The sequence below is a fragment of the Nomia melanderi genome, chromosome 13 (assembly GCF_051020985.1).
Source record: "Nomia melanderi isolate GNS246 chromosome 13, iyNomMela1, whole genome shotgun sequence".
NCBI classification, from domain to species: domain Eukaryota; kingdom Metazoa; phylum Arthropoda; class Insecta; order Hymenoptera; family Halictidae; genus Nomia; species Nomia melanderi.
The window spans coordinates 10,639,548-10,662,804 of record NC_135011.1 but is presented as its reverse complement, the minus strand read 5'-3'; the positions used below and the strand labels follow the sequence as shown (position 1 = coordinate 10,662,804).

At 35.9% G+C, this 23,257-nt stretch overlaps 1 protein-coding gene across 1 annotated transcript in view; it reads right to left on the bottom strand.

The window, feature by feature from the left end:
* LOC116425634 (cyclic GMP-AMP phosphodiesterase SMPDL3A) overlaps window positions 1-22,428 on the bottom strand; it is a 137,760-nt gene extending 115,332 nt beyond the window's left edge. The window contains exon 1 of the mRNA XM_076373092.1: window positions 21,830-22,428. The gene's annotated coding sequence lies outside the window, so the exon portion shown is untranslated. The remainder of the gene's footprint in view (window positions 1-21,829) is intronic.
* Window positions 22,429-23,257: the final 829 nt, after the last annotated feature.

Below are 23,257 nucleotides of genomic sequence, written 5' to 3'. Positions count from 1 at the left end.
TTTTTGTTGTAATTGCTTTCAAGTAATTTGGATTGCTCAGTAACCACCGTGGCAGCAACGTATTAACTCTGATCCGATAGATACAGTTAGGAGGTGATTTGATGCTCCGCAGAACTGCACAAGAGCGGTTTTGAAGCATCAAGCATAAATGCTATCGTAAATTTGAGAATGCCACTCACTTGTCTTAACCAGTTAGCTGTTTTTGATGAGTATACTCGCCATGAAGAAATGGTAAAGTTTCGTATTACGACGAGTATACTCAATTATTTGTAGATATGTACACGTACACATACCAGAATAAGGTACTTTTCAAAAATGTCGCAACAACTGATATCCGTTCTTTAAAATCGTAGTAACAAAGTATCGAGTGCAATGAACACATGAAATCTTTTTTGGAAGTCTTAAATAAACCTCTGTTTAACAGAAAATAAAAGATACTTTCCCAAAATTATTACGAAGTGAAATAATTTTCCAAAGGTATTGAAATATCTACCACGCAAAAATGGTAGAACGTGTCACTCGTGTAAGATCATATAAAAATCATGCCGAAGAAATCTAACATTTGCTTTTACCTCTGCTCAACGCTTACAAGCATTTACTTCTTTCCGTGCATGCGACCCAATGTATTCAAAGAAGCACGGAGAAAAAGTAGCGGCGCGGAGGGCTTGATCGTTTACTAGTCGTTAATTCCCAGCTCGTGCACGTACACGCCGGCTCGCGATTCTTTTTACCGGCAAATTTATTTTCCGAACGTGGCTCGACACGGCGACAGATGTATACTCGAGATTTACGTGACCCTCGAACGGGCGCTGGCTCGTGGCGAACTCCACGCACACGGTGGATGACTCCACGGAGGTTCGGAGGAGGAGGGTCGATAATTAATGGTCAGTTTTAAGGTGCTCTAAACGCGTCAAAAACGGCCGCGGGGATCGCGGCCATGATTTACGACGTGCAAAACGAGCCGACCTCGTCGCGTCTAGTTTGACGTGCGTGTCTTCGCCCCTCATTTGCATACGCTGTTTACCGATCCACCTCGCGCGCCGCGCCTTTCACGATACAGGATTCTCTCGCGCCGGGTAATTGGAATTGTAATAACCCGAGGAAGATAGAATGTTCGGCGTCGTTAACGCTTTAAATAGGGGATCAATTTTGTTGAAGATCTATGGGGATTTAATCACCTGCGCGTGAGTTGATGGCTGTGATGTGTTGCGGATGGAAATTAACTTTTTGGGGATAGATCTCCGGGTTACTTGGAAAAAGCGTACATTGAAAGAATCGCGCGATGTAAAATACATACAGTGTATAACCCGTACATGTATGAATGGTAGAATTGTAAAGCAAAAACCTGCACCCCTTTCCCTGAAAAAACTAAATCCACTCATGTGAATCTTTATTATATAAATAAATCTTTTCTGGATGCACAGTAGCAGCAGCTGTCAATGCTTATAATAATATACCAGAAAACTGCTGTATTTAAAAAAAATTGTAAAATAATAAATAATTTATTTAACGATAAGTAAGTACACCTCACCCTCGATTTATGTGAAAATCCGTTCCACGTGGGTTCCTTTTACGCGAACGAAAATCGCGTAAATAGAGCCGGTCGGTACAAGAGAACACAAAATATTGAAGAGAAAAGCTGGTATAAGGTTTAGAAATACATATTTATTTCACATAGCTTAACAAAAGAAATAGTAATAATGACAGTTTATAAAACAAAAGTATATTTTATTCGCTGGTACTAAATTCAGATCGTGTAAATTGAAGTTCCGCGTAAAAACTACCACGTAAATAGTATTCCAATTTACCGTGTTAAAAAGAGGCTCGTATGAAAAAAATCCGCGTAAATCGAGGGTCAGGTCTATCTTTTTGCAATAATTCGATAAATATGCAGATCCCCTCCTCGGCCTTTGCTTTTGCTTTAGAATTGTGCAATTCATATATGTAGGGGCTATGGACTGTGCGAATTTTACATTGTGCGCCTTATTTCAGTGTGTTTTCGTGCATATGCGCTTTTTTCTGATTACCGAACTTCCGAAATTGTGGAAATACTTTTTCATTAATGATTGAATTGTATTGTCGAATTCTTAATGAATGAGAAAAATGAAAGATTATGTACTGATCGTTTTTTGTTTAATATGTTCGCGATCAGAGGATTATTATTGTACATGCATGTATGCATATCAACATTTTGTATATTACATAAAAAAAATGAAATAACTTTTACGTGTGTATGTATCTAAAACTTTAAAGCATGGTATAAGATGCAAGAAGTTGACACAATTTCTTTTCTGAATTTTGTTTTCATATTAGAAAGATGATACGTTAGCTTTAATGAAATATTAAACGACATTATTTCAAATAAAATAGTGATAGTGTACTACTTTCCTGATAGAAATAGACTGAAAGCAAAAGCGTGTATATGGTTGCCTGTGAGTTTCAATATTTGGTTAGATATTGAAGTAATAAAACAATGTACATTATAATGTGCTCCGGGTATAAAGGGCTTCAGTAACTAAATTCTTTGCTTGCCACTTTCCATTCTAAGTATGGAAGATTAATGTCCTTAGACAGAATTCATTCTTAGTCACTGATATAGTGGAACTCGTTCTGAAAGGGTAATTTGGTGTTTTTTTTTTGTTGACTGATAGATTGAATTCGTATGTTTTGTCTTAAAGATAAAATGGTTAATTACAACGAATTTCTTTTTTAAAACCATGAAAATCTCTGTAAAATGTATGTAAATATTACATATGTTGATTGACTGTGATTTATTTAGAAGCAATACACACCAGAATATTTTATAAATATTTATTACTTAAATTAGGATATTATAGAGATAAATTATTGCAAAATATGTTTGAATAGCTTGTGCAGCTAACACTTGCTTAATATAAAAAATTCAGAAAAACAGAGAAGTAATGTTTCAAATTCATCACAGAAAAATCCACAGGAACTTTAATATTAAATATTGAAAAATACAGAAAAAAGTTCAAATATCAATATTTCTAGTCAACGTGTCGCTGATACAATATAATATTGACATGAATTGATGAATGTGTCTTTATTTATTGGATAATAGTAATAACAATAATTATTAGTTATTTTAACACGAACAATTTACGCCATTGACGCTGCCATGAGTAGATAAATTATGATCTTCAAAGAGTTTTGTGACAAATATTTTTCAAAGGCCACTTCAAAATGACATTAAATTATAATGTATACGGATTTATGGCCTGGCTGTTAACGTTCTAGGGTCGCGCTGGGGACGTTCTAATTGAATTAACGTCACAGTGGTGTATTAACGTACAGGTGAGCAGGAGGTGCAAATATTCCACGCATAGCACAAAAAGCAATAGAGGAGCACACAAACTCGAATATATATGCATATATGCATCCACAATAATAATTACGGTTCACTTATGAATCTATTTATTTCCATTTATAAAACTAAGCACACGAATTAGTCGACGTTAAAGCTAGAGAAATATATTTACCGTTGACAACAAGAATTTAAAAAGCGCATTCGTATATTCATTTTTATTTCCTCTTATAGTAATAGTTTCACAGAATTATTAGTCAAACAATATCACATAAATTTAGGTTGATATTACGTGTGAAAAATTCGTGAGAATTTTGATAACAATGTATGATAAAATATTTAGCAAGATATTAATAATCCAGAACATACTATTCATTAGTGTACTGAAATGAACTTAGACGAGAAAATGAAATGTTTCAAATGAAATTTTTTGTTTCTTCGAAGAACCAAATCTGACACACCTTATATCAATTTTTTCTTTGTCTGAAGCAATTTATAACTGGAGTACACATATAATAGTAACTAATTCAGAGATTTAACAAAGTCTTTCATAGTTTATTAATCATTTTGTTTATTAACACCTTGCTCATCATAGTGGTCACCGATAACCGGGGCCTCTAAATTGCTTGAGAGCAATTATAAGAACAAAAGTGATATCAAATCAAAATATTTACCAGTATAAGTAACGAAATAATCGTACACTTTAAAAACTACGATACTAAATCGTTAATAACTATTTCTAACATCATTTGCCTTTATTCTAAAGTGATAATTAATATTACCACAAAACGTTAAAAATTCTCGTGGCGGCCAAACGTGTTAAACAACAAGAAGCAAATAAAAATCTATATTTCAAAATACGAAAACGCTTCTGCCATTCCAAAACGATTATACTCTAACCCCTGTTGACGAATTTCAGACACGTCGCGTTTACTCTAGAAACAGCGTAGCATGATTCCACTGACACTCGCAAAGCAATTCCATCCGAAACCCCGGTCGTTTCAAAATTCGTTTAGCATGCCACTGCAATGCATCAACGCGTATATCCCGCAACAGGAACGTGTAATGACAAATTTGGTCGGAAATAAGATCTTCGTCGAGGACATTAGCTAAATAGCGACGGTTCCTGGTGTAGGTGGAAGTAACGGTACAGCGTATTTCGGCGCAAGCGGTTTAATTATCTCCCTGTCTTATGGTCCCGATTTAACGCGATGGAATTATATCGCAAGGAGAATTAAACTGAACATAATTTTCCCGCGGAACGAGCGAACGGAAACGCGGAACAAAAGCGGAGCGGAGTTGTTTCAGGGGTTCGACGTTCGGGGAAGCGGAACATTATCGACCGTTTCAATCAAAACTTCAATGGGCACAAGGGGAACGAAATTTCTGTAAATATTTAAGGTTACATTTATCGGCGCGCTGTCGGCGAATTGACGTAAATGTTTGCTTATCACGATGGAGATGCCACTTTGAATAGAAATGGAATCTGTCCACTGTCAACGAATGTAACAAACTCTTGCGCGCTGCGGATGCTTTCGCTCTGCAACTTTTTCGGATGTTTTGCATACACGCTTCGAGTCAACAAGCTATGCATATTAAGGGAAGAAATTTGTCATTTTTGTCAGTGAATTGCTGCTCGAGAATCGTGACAGACGATTCTTTTCATCGATAGACAATTAAGTGGAAATGTTCCAGCTGGAATGATTGATTGACATGCATGGTCGTCTCGGAAATAAGTTAAACGCTTCGTGTGAATGACTTTACCTTTTTAGTGCTGACCGAAAGAATTGTACCTACGTGAAGAATATGGAACCAGTTTGATGTAATTTAGTAAGGCTTGAAAAAAATCATTAATAAAAAGTAAGAATGATATATACCAAATTCAGAGAGGATCGCATTATAATAAAGGAAGAATAAATAAATTTCAATTGTATTTCAATATTTGTTGAAAATGGAACTAATACTATGTATTCAAAGTCATGAGGAAAAATGGATAAATCAGTTTTCTTGCATAAACAATATTTGTAAACAAGGGGAATCATGGTTTGGTCTTAGTTCGATATAGGACACGTAGTATAAAGCATAAATATTGCATTTTCAATTATTTGTTACAGAATTACTTATAAAAGTAAATATAAAATTATTTGTAGCAAATCCCACTTGTCGAATTTCTATCTTATCGCTGTAGAGTATAACCAATTTCGGTACCAATCATCGCGAAATATAACGAAAAGTTAAATTTATAAACAATTTTTTCAGTTTATCGAACATCTCAAATAGTGCTTCTGAAGAGGAATTCTATCAATTATAACGTTTTGTAAACTTATTTTGAGACAAAGTTCTCTTGCATTGCGTATAATATACGCCATTACATACGCAACAATATATCGTCGTTGGCACTTTTTTCAAGTGTTGCTAATAATGATATATCGTTATTCGGCACTAAAACGGCTCAATTAGGAGTTTAGGTGTTGAGGTCGTATCGATGTTTAACAATAGAATTACCATACCAGTCAGAATGAGTGGTATTTTTGTCTCGCAATTATTGATATCTTAACCCCTTGCCTTATAATTTCTTCCTGAATTCTGATCGATCTAACTACTTTGTTATTAATAATTTATTAAAAATGAGAGAAAATCCCAGTCTTATAGTATGACAACGTATGTTCTAAAGTATAATCATTGATAACAGAGGAATAATATGTAATTTGCATTCAAACAAATTGAATAATATTTATGTTTTCTATTTCTACTTGAAATCTTCACCCACGATTCTGACACAATATTTTGGGGCAAGGAGTTAAAAGCATTGAATAGTAGAGGATGATTTTCCATTGAAATCCCATATCTTATACAATCTAAAGCTATTGTTCAGTGTTTGGAATAGAGAAAGAAAGATAAAGAAAGAAGATCAATTTGTAGACACGAAACTGAAAACATTTGAATTCACAAGGGATACTCTTTTCAGCTATCGCTAACTAACATAATTTATCAAACGCAGACGTTAGAATATCCTGTGACAAGATTGAACAGATAGAACGTACTGGAACTGAATACGGAACGAACGACAGCAGGCAAACACGAAATGTCAAGATGACTAGATAATTCACTAAATAAAAACCTTGTTAGTGATAATAAAAGAAATAAAAAAAACTGTAGATGTGCTGATAATCACATGGTATTCAGCAAGTCGATGGAATTTTAACTACATATTATAGAAAATGACAAGTTAAAGCTTAAAATTGAAATGACAATAGACGACGATATTTTCAATGAGAGACGGAAGAAACATTTGTAACAATAACTTTTATGTATTTTATTAAAAATATCTGAAGAGGGTATACAAAAATGTTAAAACAAAATTCAATTCTCCAACCATAATGGGATAATAAATTGTACGTTTCAACAAGACGATGACAGGATAATAGTAGTCCAACTCCTATTTCTGAATTCTTGAGAAGAAGAAGCTCTTGTAAAATGTTCTTGAGTTAATTCAATATTAATATTATAATATCATTAATAAACGTAGTTAATATTAACTATTAATATTAGTGATTGTAGTATTAGTATCTGCTTTTGTGCCAAATAGTAATAGTCAGTAATAATTAACATTATTAACAAGATTATGATTAATTCAAGAACATTTCACAAAACAGTCTTTTGTCGAGAACTCAGAAATAGGAGTTAAACCACTATTATTCTGACCCATCCAATTATAACTAAACATTTGAATTACTGTAGAGGCACAGTATATACCGACCTAAATTCAGCAGAACATATGTCAATATTTAGCATTCATTTTACTTATTCATTTAATCACGTTCAAAGGTTAACTTACTTTCTGAAGCAAATAGTTTAACACGTTGACTGTCATAAAACACTACAGAATTGTATGTATCTCTTATTCTGTAGTGATAGAGATAAAATGGAAAAATTATTAACTATTTGGTATCACAATTCTTGCGTTATACTATGATCTAGTTATTTGCTGAACATTTTCATTCGACACCTATTATTAGTACTTACGTTTTATATAGACCACCTTTGTTTTCCTAACTGAAGCTCATCTAAATAGCTGTTGATCAGATATTTGGGTTAGGTCTGGGTTAATATTTATTTAATGCTGTAACAGATTATTAACATTTTATTATTATTAATATTTTTTTAATAAATGTAATCTGTATAATATGTAAGTACCCAGTTATCTGACAAATTTATTTGTTTTCAAGTAATTTGGAAGTTCTGGTCATCGGTGACCACCATGGCATTCAACGTGTTAAAATTACTTGTTCTAGAATATTCCATCAAAAACATAAACTTTAATGCCAACATAGTTAGAAATATAAAATTAAGCATGTATATTTATACGATGCCCTAAATCATAGATAACTGAGGTCATTTATCGTAAAACAATCTCCCGTAGCTGACCGTGTTTTGTCTAACAATAGGAGGCCATGGTATTATTCGTTAAACGCTTTTTTCTTTGATGTGCTCCCTTGGCGGTGAGACGACACGATCACGCGCTCATTTTCTAGTTCACATTGAACGGCATGTTCACGTTAATGGATTACCTTTTTAAGAGCAAGGAAAGATAGACAATTTATTGCCTACTCTGTAATTTTATACTGATATATATCAAGTCTCACTGAAGGATCTATTCTATTAATAAATTCAATTACACAGTATCGAACTATAGTTACTAAAAGTTTCTCCTTTTTTAGCTATGCAATACTCGTATGTCTTTTACATGCAGAATATCATGTACGATCAAAATGGAGCAATAATAATTACAAAACAAAGGTTTATATAACAACTACTTGAAAAAGTGTGTTTTATATTACATATATCAAATTTCTTATTTATTTCGACATGATTTCTCTCTAATTTTTCATATAACAGAGGAAATAAATATTATTTCAAGAAATAGAACCCTGAGCGAGGAATTTGATTTTATATTTCGATTTATTATACTATAAAGAAAAGCTTCATTTTCAATTATTAGGTATCACTCACAAAAAAGTAGATAATTTATAAAACACAACCCTGCTTGAGAATTTTGATTTTATATTTCAATTTATTATACCACAAAGAAAAACTTCCTTTTCAATTCTAATTTCAGGCACGCGCTATACATGTGTAAACATATATGACCCACCTATTAGACAAATCAATTAACTTAATAAAAGTGATGCAACAGTTACATATTGATTTTTAAAATTTCCCTTTAAACACAAAATCAAATAATCTTTATAGAATGTATTTTACTTTATTATTACAGGTACAGCTTCAAATCTACCAAATACGTGAAATGCATAAAATATCCTTGAAGTAATTTTGATTATGATTATAATTTCTATATGAAATTAAATCCAAACCCAGTCGTAGTGAAATTTATGTTAAATATAAAAAGTTGAGAGCCGATTAATAATAAAATTTGAAAAAATTCAAAAGGTCGAGTTAATCAATTTGGCCAACGAGCTGCTCATATGTAGCTCATATGTGTTTACTGCAGATTAATTAGCGCCAGCCCGTATCGGAAAATAAAAATGTATTATTAGCGTATTCCGTTCCGATTACAGTTTCCTTCGTTAGCAGTTTCGAATGAAATGGTCCGACTACTTTCGTGACCCACTGCAAATTTACCCGCTTTACGAGCTTTTGATCAATAGTGTACGCAGACTGTTTAAACGTATCGTGTCTGCATTCCCCCGCACGTACATCGGTAATTTAGGCGTGTCAGCGAAAATCGTCGACGGCTCGTTGGTCGCGACCCCTAAGAGAGCATCGAAAATCGCTAGAAAATTCGCGTGGTAAATCACTTTCGCTCGTGTTACGTACGAATTAACCAGCAACTGGAGATAAGAGAGCCGGGTAATTATGAAAATAGTTGCCGCGGTGTTCGCTTCGACTTATCGCGCTATTATATGGATTTTTTAAGTACTTTTCTAGTAATTAAGTGGTCACGATACGCGGTGGATCGTTAAATCTACGCCGTTCCCTTCTTTATTTTTCCGTTTTTTTCCTCAAAAAAAAGGAAACCTTGAGTGACGTTGCACGTTCCGAACAGATGAGAGAATTCACACTATGGTAGCACATGTACGCCGCGTTTTTTAAATCGCTGGTTGTCACATATACTACGGTGTGATAGGAGATGAAAAATTTCGAGTGCATTCCTCTCGATTATATATCATTAGGGTTTGTTATGTGATTTAATGGACCGATTATTCAGTAACACTTTATTGCTTTATTGGAGAATTAGTTTCTGCTAAAAAAATACTTGATAAAGATGTTCCAACGGGAAATTCATATTTGCTATGTATGGCAATAAAACTTGTGACAAATTTTAGTAAACGTATAATTGTAAATTTTATGAGAAATTATTAACCAGTTAATGTTTGTGTTCAGTACTCTTATTATTGATTAAATGTATCAATAGCTTTGGGATTAAAAATTTACTTTTATTAATTCTATTAACTTTTTCTCCTATGATTTTTGTCAAAACTGTGCTTGATAAAACGACTTTATAGTTAATTATTTAATACAATAAGGTGAGAATCTGATGCTTATTGTATGTCTCGTTTACTTTAAAGATTAAAGCTTGATAATAGTCAAATAATATTTAATTGTATATTGACAACACATAAGTAACATTTAGGTTTGTCAAATTCGGTTTCTTTACAGCCTTTTATTAATTCATATTTAATTTCTATGAACGATAAAGTTCCTAAAGACGTAATTCTTAGAATATTCATGAAAATTCTCACTTAGAGAAACTAAAAATTTCATTGGGTCGTTTCACGAGAAATAGGCTACTTTTTTTATGATTTCCTCAGAGATTTCACGGGGATTTTATTCAAAATAAAATATGATATAGCGCACATAAAACAATGGGCAATGAATTATAATAATTTGTCTGGTTATGCATTTATCTGTAAAATTGCGTATTTTTGTATCTTAGAATTCTTTTGTACTTTGAAAGTATAAAAGAAACCAGTATTTTTTGGTTAGGGTTATTTTTTTCAGTTTAATGTAGAAGATTTAACGTGTTCTAATAATATATATCCTTGTATAAATACATTCCACTTTTGTTAATATTCTACTCTTCAGTAAATTGCACAGGAAAAATTCAGTATTTTTAAATTAAAAACGGATATTATCATATTTCTTGAATATTTTACCAACTACATGCATAAATCTTCTTGCAATATGGTGTCTTTAACATGAAAGTTATAATGAGCTGCTAATTATTCGGTATGTCGGTTATGTCCTCTTTTAAGGTTTTCATTAGAATTGTCATAAGATAAGAATTTTATCTTGTTCTCCGCGTTTGAAATGGCTTTTGAAAACTGCTTCATCTAAAATGCTTTATCTCAAGAACTTTTATGACAAATGTCGCAATTCTAAAAATTGCAGAAAGTACGAAAGCATTAATGCATAAAGACACTTTCTGGAAAGAAGAAAAAACACCTGACCCACGATGATATAATCTCCACTGAATGTATAAGACTCCGAATAAATATGCTAAAAGTAATAGATACATGAACGATGCAGTAGAACGAAAAATCTAATATGAAACAACATTTTTTGCTGTGATCTATACTTGAATGTTCCTCCTGCATTTCTTCTCTCTTTAGAAATACAATCTTGTGAATCTATTGAATACCTTTCAAGATCTTATCCTATCTCATCACGCGGACGACAGTAATCTTATCACGAAGTTTGATAATACTCTCCGGTGACAGTGGAAAGACAGTTTACTTCTGAGTAGACTTAAAGGGAAGTGAACAATGAGAAATATAATAATCTTGGAAACTACCCCATTCGTCGACAGCATACTATTTATATATAAAATGAGTGAAAAGTTATAGTGTAATCAAATCGGAGGTGATTCTTCCTGTAAAGTGCAAAAATATATTGGACTCTGTCGTTTGTACTAACCGAATACGATTTTATTGCTGCTCGTCTGACCATTGCCTGTTATTTCTACTTGTAAACCCTGGCGATGACGCAGTCCATATTAATTTTATAGTATCGGTTCTATTATTTGTCGTCCATTCCAATAAAATATCGGTGTTCCTCGCGTTGGAATAATTATCAATGTCAGTAATCTTAATTGTTCAAATTGAAGTACAATGTGATGTTTCCAGCAATGATAATTAAATAAGTTATTTCAAGTTGAACAATTGGTATCATTTTTATGTCACATTATATATAATTAGAGTACTTTTAGTTACTGTCTAGAAATTTTATTTCTAAAGACTGAAGGTATCAAAATGAGTGTCCTACTACTTATTTAACTTTGAATAATATTTCTCAAGCGCGAATTTATTTTTGGAACAAAAACGAATTGTATAGATGTCTCCCATTCGTGGTTTTCTTTAGACAATATAACAAACGTTATCTTAGTGTAACTGGAAAACTAAAATATTTATTATTTAGTAGCACATAATTGAATGTATAATGAGTTGAATCTTAATATTTCTCAACATTTCGTTTCACAAGTTAATTAGCAATTAAAACAGGTAACACATTGAACAGTTTATTGTTAACCCCTTGCCCTACAATTTGTTTCTCAACTCATTATCGAAACAACTACTTGGTTATTAATAACTCATTGAAAAGGAGACAAAAATTCTAAGCGTATTCTATGTCCATATTTGCTTTAAAATATAATAATCGATAACAGAAGAATAATGCTTAATTTGAATTCACCAGAATCGAGTAATATTTATATTAAATTCTCTTTAAAATCCTCCCTAGTAGTCTAATACATTTTTATAAAGGGCTAAACAATCCTAATCTACGACCTAAAACCTAACCAAACTTTCCTTTTACAAAATACATAATCTCAAACTTACCAATTCTATCAAAATTTGTTCTCCCGAGAACAGTTACAGTATACTCCATACACAAAAGCCACAAAAAATGTGTACCATATGAGTCTTTTTTTAATAGTGGTATAAGTCCATTATTTCATATATTGAGATATTTAAGAGTTTGTGTTCGAATCAAGTTAAAAATATTATCAAACGTTAATCGATTCAAGTAATTTTTCACAGTTGGACTTCCTTTGATTAATTCATGAGCATATCGTAAGATTGTGTGATTATAAACATAAAAAAGGATATCTATATCTCACTAAAACTACCATTAACCTGTTCACAGTGGAATTTAATTTCAAAAATCCCTGACAATGCTCACAAAGAACTCAAATAATCGCGTGTGTACTATTCAAAAGCAAGCTAAATGCACTCATAATATACTCCAACAAAAAGCCAAAGCAAAATAAAGAAGAATTACATGTTTACCCGAAAAAATAAATAATTCATCGTTGAAAGAATTAGTATCACTTTGATTTTAACATCAATCGTCGAGCGCAGTTAATTGGTTAACTAATTTTTCTCCAAAACTCAAGCAACAAAAACGGCTCACATAATCAACATCCTGTTCAACACCCCTAAACTTCCACCAAACTTGCAAACACCAGCAGCTGAGCAACAAAAAGAAACCCTCCGAGGATGAAGATATCATCGACACTGCCGATGAAACACGACCAGCTAATGGAAATACGAAAACGCATTTCCCGCTTTCAATATTCACGTAGGCACGCGATCGCGGCCTCGCGCTTCCGTCTAAACTTTCATCCGCGGCGGGATTGACATATTCCCCGTCTTAAAAATTTCAATACAGCGTATGACGGGGAAAGTAGAACGTCACGGAAGACCGCAAGGATCCGCGCGGGCGCGCCTGGATCAGATTTCCGGAGCCGAAGCGCGTTCCCGTCTCATCCCCGTTGTACCGGCGTGTGCATCCCGTCAATCCGTCCCCGCGGAAATTCGGATTTCACGAGGCCGGCAGCGCTGGGCAGAAGGCGAAGCCGTCTCACGCGGAATCGAAGCGCGCGGTCGGCCAATCTGTCCGTGCGTCTAACCACCCGTGGCCGTCCGCTCTCTCGCGTTTCCTCCCTCTTAATTACGGCGCGGTTCCCCGTGGCAGGCTCGTTCACGTGCCAAAATTTCGAAATCTAATAACCCCAGAATTATGATCAGGAACCCGGAAGACCGGCTTCCAATATAGGCTTATCCTAGCTGAAATCCGTAACGAGACCAGGCGTTGCAGCGTGGCGCGAGTCGCGGCATGCGGGAGCAGGATATTTTAGTTACATGTAAAATATCGGTTTTTTTGTTATATAATTACTGTTTGTAGTTAAGTGTAGATTTTATAATGGAATAATGAATCAGTTTTGATTTAACTTACAAGGGAACCTCTTCAACCAGCACAATTTTGGTAAAATTTATGTGAGACATAGTTCTTGATAAACTATTCGACACGTATTTTTTCTTATCGGCCAACATGAACTTTGGACAAGTGAAGACACGCCTTGAAATGGAGAGATGAAAGTATATTTTTTACAATATCTTTGAAATTAGGGGGTGTAGAAAAGAAAATTTTGGTTAAATTATTCTTCTCGAAATGAACAATTTAGACTTCTTTTCTACTCCTCCTGATTTTGTAAAAATGTACTTTCAACCTTTAACTTTAAGGAGTGTTTTCACCCGTTCAACGTGGATGTTGGCCGATAAGAAAAAAAACGTGTCGAATATTTTCTTGAGAACTATGTCTCACATAAACTTCATCAAAATCGACATGTGCTGGTTGAAAAGATTCCCTTGTAAGGCAGTAAGTAAACACAACGTATGTTCGGTACAATTGATCAAGACATAGTGAGCAACTACATTAACTTGTTTCATAACATAATGAGCAACTACATTAACTTGTTTGATAACGTAGTGGGCAACTACATTAACATGTTTCATAACCTAATGAGCAACTACATTAACTTGTTTCATGAATACTGTTATGGAAATTAAGATCCGTTTTTCTTTTTAATTGATTATGATTGTATCCGGTCGAATCCACGGATGACTGTCATTGCCAATTCTATTTTTAATATTAACCCTTTCCACTTTGAAGTTTCTCACTAGAAATATTTAACATTTTTTGACGAGGTGAAGACGATATTTTTTGAAACTGACTCGAAGAAAAATCACAAGTACATTGAGGAACGAAGCTATTTTATTCAAATATTTCACGTATCGAGACAGTATATAAAGTTTAACATTAAATATCAGATTTTATAGTTTATCGACGTAAAGCTGCTGTAATGTATTAGATCTAGTCGAAAGTTTTGTTCGTTTTTGAGTTAAAAAAATATATATTTTCGATACATTTATTATGCTTATTATTGTAATAATAGTGTATAATAATAATATAGTAGTATATAAAATTTATTATTATAATAGTATAATTAATATTCATTATTGCGATAAAGCATCTTTGGGAACTTGAAATGACATTATCGGACAGAACTTACCAGTAGATGTAATACATAATCCTGATCAACTATTGTAAGGTATATTTTTTGAAAAATAAAGCGATTTCAGTTTCTATGAGGGCTACGAAGATATAACTGAAAATATTCTACCAGTATTTTTTGGTTGTATTATAACCCTTTCAGAAACTGAAATCACTTTGGTTTTCAAAAACTGTTCCCTCGGCCATACCGTAGTTGGCTGGGGGGGGGGGTGTATACATCATAGTAAGTATCTTTAAGACAAGGATAGCTAGTGGTATACATTAAGTGCAAACAGTAATTATATAAAAAATTTAGCCTGAAAGGGTTAAGTTTAGAAAATACTGACACAACACAATGGTTAAATGTATCAATTTTGCAGAAGAATGTTTGTTGGAAAACAGTAGACCAATAGTTCAGACTTATTTATGTCCTTTCTCACAGTTTCCCGATACTTCTGCAGCAACCTACAGTTGCTAGATTACTTGATGGCTAGGTTGAGGAATACAGAATGATGACTGATCGATCAGACTTTGCCTGTTCTCATTTCATTTTCGACACCCACTTGCTATTCGTCAATAGAATTCCAGATAACCAATGAAAAATATAATCAAAAAATAAACGAACAAACGGACAATGATATAAATAAACCACTGGGTTGTCATCTTCCAACAGGACGTGGCGGTATCAAAATCATACCGATAATAACCCAATCGCATCATATGACGAGCTGCACTCGCATCAAGTGTTTTCACCATATAAATAATGTGGGATGAATGGTTCGTTATGCCTGCATGCGGGCGACCGGGTCATGTTGCGACGAATCGGCAAAAAAGTTTGCCGAAAAATATTTGGGAAATAGAGTGACTGCGTTTAGAAAATCTTGAGTGGCTGAAAGAATGCGAGGAACAGTGTTTCGAACGAAGCGACTAGACCGTGAGAAAGGCGTGTACGTGACCGCGTGAATTTTGGCTGTGGACGAAAGGTGCGAATGAGAAGGGTGCAAACTGAAGAAAGAAAGAAGAAATGGGGTTGTACTTTAAAAGTAAATATGAATGCGTGGGCACGAAACTTTGGCGTCCGATTAGCGAGCGAGCGGTTGGATGCATGTTTCGGGAAAGACTTTTTGGTGCGATTAGCGAGCGAGCGTTTAAGATATCGGTCGAAATATATTTAATATTATAACCGGCTGAAGTGTTATTAGAAAATCAATCTCTGCGTTACCCGAAGATTTATCCTACAAAACTCCGAATTCGTTCGGGATAATAGTATCTTACAAAAATCGGGGGTTCGTTCGGATAAATATACTACAATAATACTATCACATATAAATAATATAATTATATATAAATTATATAAGAATGTATAAAGGGAAGAGCTGTGCGATGTGCGAAGGTAGATTCGGAACGTTGGATCATTTAGTGAGAAAGTGTAGAGAAACGGAAAAAGGAATGAACATCGAGGAGGTAGTGTGTAGAAGGATGGATGAGAAAAGAAAGAAATAAGCATAGAAAATAAAGATATAAGCATATATGGATCATATATAGTTATATATAAATCATATAACGATATATATATTTTAACTGGTTGATCTCGCGCTATTGTTTAACACTAAACGTATCGCGACCTATCAAATGACCGGTTTCAAAATTTGATTCATAATTCCATTTAACTTTGTAGCAATTTCTATATTCTACGATTAATCACTTTTTCAATTTTTGCCTTTCCTTCTATTGCCATTTCCATGAAGAAAAATCGTTTGTCTAACTTGTCTACTTTTATTTCGCAATCAGTTATTTGGCTTGTTACTTTAGAAATAGGTCTGCACAAAGTGCCCCGGTACCTTTAGTGTTAAAAATTCTATGAAGCCGCTACCTACGCTACCCTACCACTAGGCTATTCAAATCAGATTCCTTTGACACTTGCAAGGGTATTTAAACATGATGCAAATGGGTTAAGTCTCTGTTCGAGAGTCACGCCCGCCAAGCAGAAATTTATCGCGCGTAATATCATTACGTCGAATCGGCCGGATTTCTAGATGGCGCCTGCTGCGATGCTCTAGCACCCCGTTTAATTTGTCCGTCCCTATGTTTTTTCGCTCTCTTCTCGCAGTTCCTGCCTCGCGAATAGGGAGGAAAGAAAGGGGAGCACACCGGTAATATCCGACGGAAAATTTGTTCGGCGAAATGAAATTATCCAGCGACGATCTTGCATTATACTCGCGGCTCTACGTGCCCGGCATAACGCGACCGGGTTTCGTTCCTCTAATACGCGAAATACGTATCGAACGACCGTATCGTAACTTCCGCTCTCGGATCGGCGGGAATATCTTTCGCCCCCTTTTCGAATTACCCTCGGTACCCTTTGCCCTCTTCCATGCTCCCCTAACAACCGTGGTCGGTTTTACAGTTCTTTTACGGCACATAAATTGATACGTTTTCACCGAGCACCGATTCAAATTCGACCAAGTATTTCTCGTTCTGGGATCACGCAATCTCGGGGTTTTCTCTTTCCGATCGAGAACCGGAAACGGGACGAACGTACTGTGCAGCTTTCGCATCCTGAGTTAATCCTAAAAGCTAAAGAGTCACAAGGGCAAGGGGACTCTTCCACTCAGCATGCTCGTGTCGATAGCTATAGAACAATTGTTGTTATTGGCTGAACCGCGTGACGAAGGAAGCAGACGCAACGAATGCGATGGCGTGCACTCTAGCTTGGTGGTCGATCTTATATAGAATGAGAATGTGAGAAAAATGACAGCTGATCGATCAGACGGATTCCTCAGCCGAGATGACTTGATGTCTAGAGAAACGGCATAGATGCAAAAGGTGTCGTTCGTTAACAGGTTTATAGCTTTGGTTAGTTACGTGTAACCGTATCGGTGAATAATAAATTAGTGATAGAAAACTTCGGGAATTAGAAAGTGAGAAAAAATGACAAATGATGGATCAGACAAATTCCTCAGCCTAACCACTGAGTGATCTAATAGTACAGTTGGGAGATCACTTGATGTTTAGTAGAACGGCACAGGAGCAAATGGTGTCTTTCCAGTTTAGAATTTTATCATTCCAATTGATTATGTATAACCACATTGACGAGTAGTAAATTAGCGATCCAAAAAAATATTAGTAATTAAGAAATTAAAGCAATAGAACATTGATTGAGAAAGAATGAAAACTGATTAGTTAGCAGAATTCTTCAGTCTAGCCAAATCATCTTCAACTAATATAATGACGGTAAAATGCAATTATGATAAGAAAGTAGTTGTGATAAAATGTAATTAAAATTGGAACTGTAACTTATAAAATGTATTTTATTATGCGGTATAAAATAATTATAATCTGGGTACGTGAATAACTCATAAGGTCTTATAATTGGGTACTAGGTGGTTGGGTACTAGAGCTACTAGAACCTACTCGACCCGCCAAGTTTAATTTTCAAATAATTAATTGTTTTATTTTTATTATTTTATACAGAAATAATGAATTACTTTAATATCGGAGTAACACAAGTAGAATATAAAATACAAGGGGACTTTCTGTACCATATCCTGTTAAATACCCTTCCGACGATCCGAATACCCAGCAGGTCAAGTATTATCTTATAAGATAATTGGATACCTGGCTAAGAGTACTAGCTCTAATTCAAGTATTATTAGAATTACGATGAAAATATTTAATGATATAAATAACTACATAATAGTGTAATGTAAGAACTGTGATATTAAATTATTAATAACTATTGCTAATATCACTTTTATATTTTCTGTAAAATAACAAATAGGTAATGCGCGAAACCTTCAAAATTCTTGTAGTGATCGAAGTATTAATTAAAATATAGCGGAGGTATAATGTCTCTTTGATTGTAGTATATATAATATAATACTTTAAACCAATGGTAAGTAACTGTATTCACCTAAAATTGATATTGTATTTAAAATATAAAAAACTGGAAACATAAAGTAGACTTTGTAATAAATTAAATCATAGAACAGTACCTCTAGTACTGTAAATAAAATCTTTATCTTGAAGTATGTACTAAATGTGTTGCAGAAGTAATTAATACAATAGTAGTAAGTTTATAGGTAATCAATAATCTGTAAAACACTACGGATTTATAGCGCATAAGAAACGTATTATACAAAGAAACACCACTCACAAGAGAAATAAAACTTTATTTAAAATCAATTTCGATGAACTTTCTTACAAAAATTTAAATTTTCATCAAGTTTCTTTAGTTATCAATGTAATGTTAAAACTACATAATCTAAAAACTTTCGTATATAATGAAAAAAAGGATAAAGAATAATAACCTGTAATATACAAAATCCTTCTATTATACACGTTAAGGCTTTAAAATACAAAGCGATAAGCCCAGGGCAAAGTTTCTTAGTGAAGTTTAACTGCACTCGGAAGTTGTTCACTCTTATCTACACAATAACAATAAGAATCAAACTGCAAAGTAACCTACACAGAATAATAGTTCTTTACAGACTGAAATGTACTCGTTGCTGAAATTCACGTCAACCAATCTAAACACATCTTCGTTCGAAATCAATTAACCCATTTCCATCATTAAGCGAAATAATCCACACACAATAACTGTCGCTTCTCACCAACAGCGGAATATTTCGCGCACAATTACTTTTAGTTGCCTATGTGTTACTTGCCCATATTAATCAGAGCAGATTAATTTCAATCAAATGCTTGAAAGGCTTTCAGTTGAGCATCTCTGATTTATAAAGTGATCATCATTTTTAGAGCGAAAATGCAAATGGGTTAATGGTTTCTGCAATGGAAATAGTTAAAACCTTGAACAATTGAGAAACAATGGTGTCTTATCTTCTTGTGTATGATGTATCTCCTCCAGTCACATCATCAAAATATTGGCTTATCTCTTAAATGACACGATTTGTTGTATTTCTTTTATTTTCAAAAATGAAGATAAACAAAACTGTTTGATTTAAAACATATTCTCCTTCATTATCTATAAATTGTCTACCTATACATTATAATTACTTTACACATAGTTTTGTTTATCTTTATTTTTAAAAATAAAAAAAATATGAAAAATCGCATTATTTATGGAATGACCTAATATATCTTAAGACTTCATAACATGTTATATAATGTTTTATAACACTCACAATTTAAAGTGAAATTAATGAGAAATAGCTATGAACGATATAAATCACGCTGATGAATACAAATTTCTATGTACAATCGTAGCAAATTTAAAATGCTCCTTTTGCATCAACCGTACAAAGAAATCTTTACTACCCATTACCGTAGAAAATTGTCGAAAAAGTGAACAATTTGAAATCAAAGATAACTATATTCGAAATTATATTTAAAACGTATTCAAAATGAATAATGACATTTCTAATTTATAATCGTAAACAGAAAGAATATCTTGCATCATAAAACAAACGTGAATTTTTCTCAGTTCTAATACAAATTCGCAAGATAATATAAGATGAACTATGGAATAATGATTCTATATCCAATGTACACAACTATACATTGACCTATCGAGAAAAGTTTAGTACGCAATTTTCACAGGTTAATATTCGATAACCAAAAAAAGAAACAAACACTTCGCTTCGTGACCGCATCTTATTACTCAATCACGTATTCAGTAGCGGAACATTCGTAGCCACAAGCACCAAGTTTCAATTTCCAGTCAAACTATAGATAGTCGTAGCATATTGTTGACTGTATAACTAATGCATATTTTCACTATTCTTATCATATAATTTTCGAATTTAAATTACTAAATCATTATTAAACTGTTACTAATGCCTAAATAAATCAATTACTATCGAACACAAAAATACTGTATCAAAAATATAAAATGCATTAAAAATACATTTGTATATTAAAAAAGTAAACATATTAATTAACAACGCAAAGTACACGCAACCCACACAAATTTAGAAAAAGCAAAAGAAAGTAACTTTTCACATAGAAACATAGAAGAAAATCCAACATCCAAAAACTAAGAAACATATAGGTGTACCTTATGATCCTACAGTTTAAATAAATTCAACGACCAAACTTAAAATTCCTCCTAACTCCAGTTCCCAACATATCCAGCAAAACATGTTTCCCAGGAGCGATTTTAAGTTCTCTTTCCACCCGCTCGATATCGGCGATGACCGATAAAGAAACGGAAGTGTGAAACATTCTTTCACGAACCTCAGCCTGTCAAACTTATAACAGAATCGGCGAACGCAACTTAGGTACGTCCCCTATCCAGAAGAAGCAATGGCCTGCTGACGAGTCCGAACTCGCGCAGAAGGGTAAAAGCACGGTTAATTAACAGCGACCGAGTCCTCGACTCTCCGCGAGTGCCCGTACGTCATCGTTCGCGGCGATTCGCTGAAGAAACGGAACTAATGAGACAAAATTCAACGCGGCGTCACTCGAACTATTTTAATTAAAGCAATGGACGTGAGACCGCTGCGGCCGCAATATTTCCACATGTCCTATACAGTGGCCGTTCGAAGCTTGTTTCACCATCGAACGTTTGCTTCCCTCTCCGCGATTAATTTGAAGACTAATTCAACATAACCGAGCGTGACGTTTTTCCAGCAGAATATTCCACTCAGCACGGTTATTGCTGAAATCCACCCCACGGGATTTCTATCAGAACCTATCGGCTCGCGCTGGATTAAGCGCAGCCCCGCTTAACCTTGGACACGAGCAGCGTTCGCCAAAGCGTAGCCGCGTAATCGCGGAACGTCCCCCCGATGAGCGACGAACTCGGATCGATGTTGGATCCCGGAGCCCGAGAAACGCTGCGATTAGGTGAACTGTTCGTCGAGGAAGAATGAAGAAACTTCTCGGTAAGATGACAGCAAAGAACAATGGGCCGCGTTAAAAACATTATCTACGCTTCTATCCCCCCCCCCCCCCCGGCGAGCGTGGAGTTTAACGTGAACTGGTCCCAGAAGAGAAGAAGAACTAAAGGAGGAAGAGGAAGAATTCCGAAGTGTAATATCGCGCACGATACACGAGTTTCACTCATCCGTCGCGCACGGAGTCTCCGGGATGCAGAAGGATGCTCGGTTGGAGGCTTAAGCGCGCATATCCTCGCGAGGGAGAACGTCGCGGCAGGTTGACTCGACTGGCATCGCGTGTGGTACTTACGTGCTTTTCGACGGAAACGAAAGAACGTCGGCACGGACTCAATCGCGGCATGCCATAGCGAGACACACACCCATACGCGCACCGCTTTTCAATCCTCCGATGCTCACGGAAGCTGCTGATCCCCTGGTGAACGTGTAAACCGGATCCACGGTATCCTTCGAGTCCCCCACGGCGATCCTCTTGCAGCCTTAGAACCTGACTGTTGACCTAGTCAGCTAGATCATTCTTCCTTCAGATGGACACTTAAAAAAAGAATTCACTTCCGTAGCGAACGTCTCGTAACTCTCCGGATGTCTCACAAAGCCTGGTCAAGAGAGGACACGTTTGACCAACAGACACGACCGGCAAAGGCGACGCGACGCGCGAGATGAGCCAATCGATCGGATCGATCAGCAATCAACCGAGTCGAACACTTGCAGCGCGCGGTCCCATCGAGAAGCTACGCGTCGAAGCTTCGTGGAGGATCGTCGAACCGTGTGCGGCCCGCACCTTCGCACGAGACCAACTCAGGGCTCTCCTCGAGCCGGTAGGATGCTGACGACGAGGACGCCGACGCCGGCGCTGCCACCCGCCGCCTACCCGCCGGGGGTCGAGGATGGCTCCGGCTTCGCGACTGCGCCCTTTCGGCTCTCTTCAACCCATTACGGTTCTCACCCGTTCCGTTCCCGCTGTGCTCGCGGGCCCAGCACGCACACCTACGCGCCAAGGAGACCTTATCGCGCGGGGGGCTCGGGAGTGTACCGATGTAAGGCTAACACGCCAGCAACCGTGCGCTCGCGCTCTCGCCTATAATAACGTTTCTCCCAACCCAACCCTTCCCCGGCCCCGCCACTCTTTACCCTTCCGCGAATCCCGATGGTCTTTGTGTTGGTGCGTCACTCGCTCCCTCCACCTGGCTGGCACCCCTATCTCTCTCTGTCTGTTCCTCGTATCCCCACTCCTGTGCTCGCCACCCCCGATTCACCAACCTACCGCTTCAGACCGTGCTGTATTCCCCTCAGCCGCAACACGTAGTCTTGCAGCTACTCACCCTGCCTACGCGTACACCGTCCTCACCCTCGCCCCTCTAGCGATACATCATCGTATCGCTTTATGTCTCGCGTAACGTTTTATTAACCAGAAATCAAGTGCGCCTCGTTTCATCCTGGCCCCCGCACCCTGCCCCGCTGCCAACATCCTTGCCGCCTAACCATCCGGCCGCTAACGTGCCCGACAATCTCCGCGACCGCCCCGCTGTGTCTCGCGGGGTGTGTTCGATTAACCAGAGACGCCTTCTGAACATTTCGGCAGGCGGTTGGAGGATCTTTGGATCCCTGCATATGGTGAAATATGCTGCTATGAGTGCGTCGAGGCTTTGCTTTCGTAAAAACATTGGCGTGGTTTGCCTTCCAGTTTGCCTTCCAATTAGCACTATGATTTATTTATGTA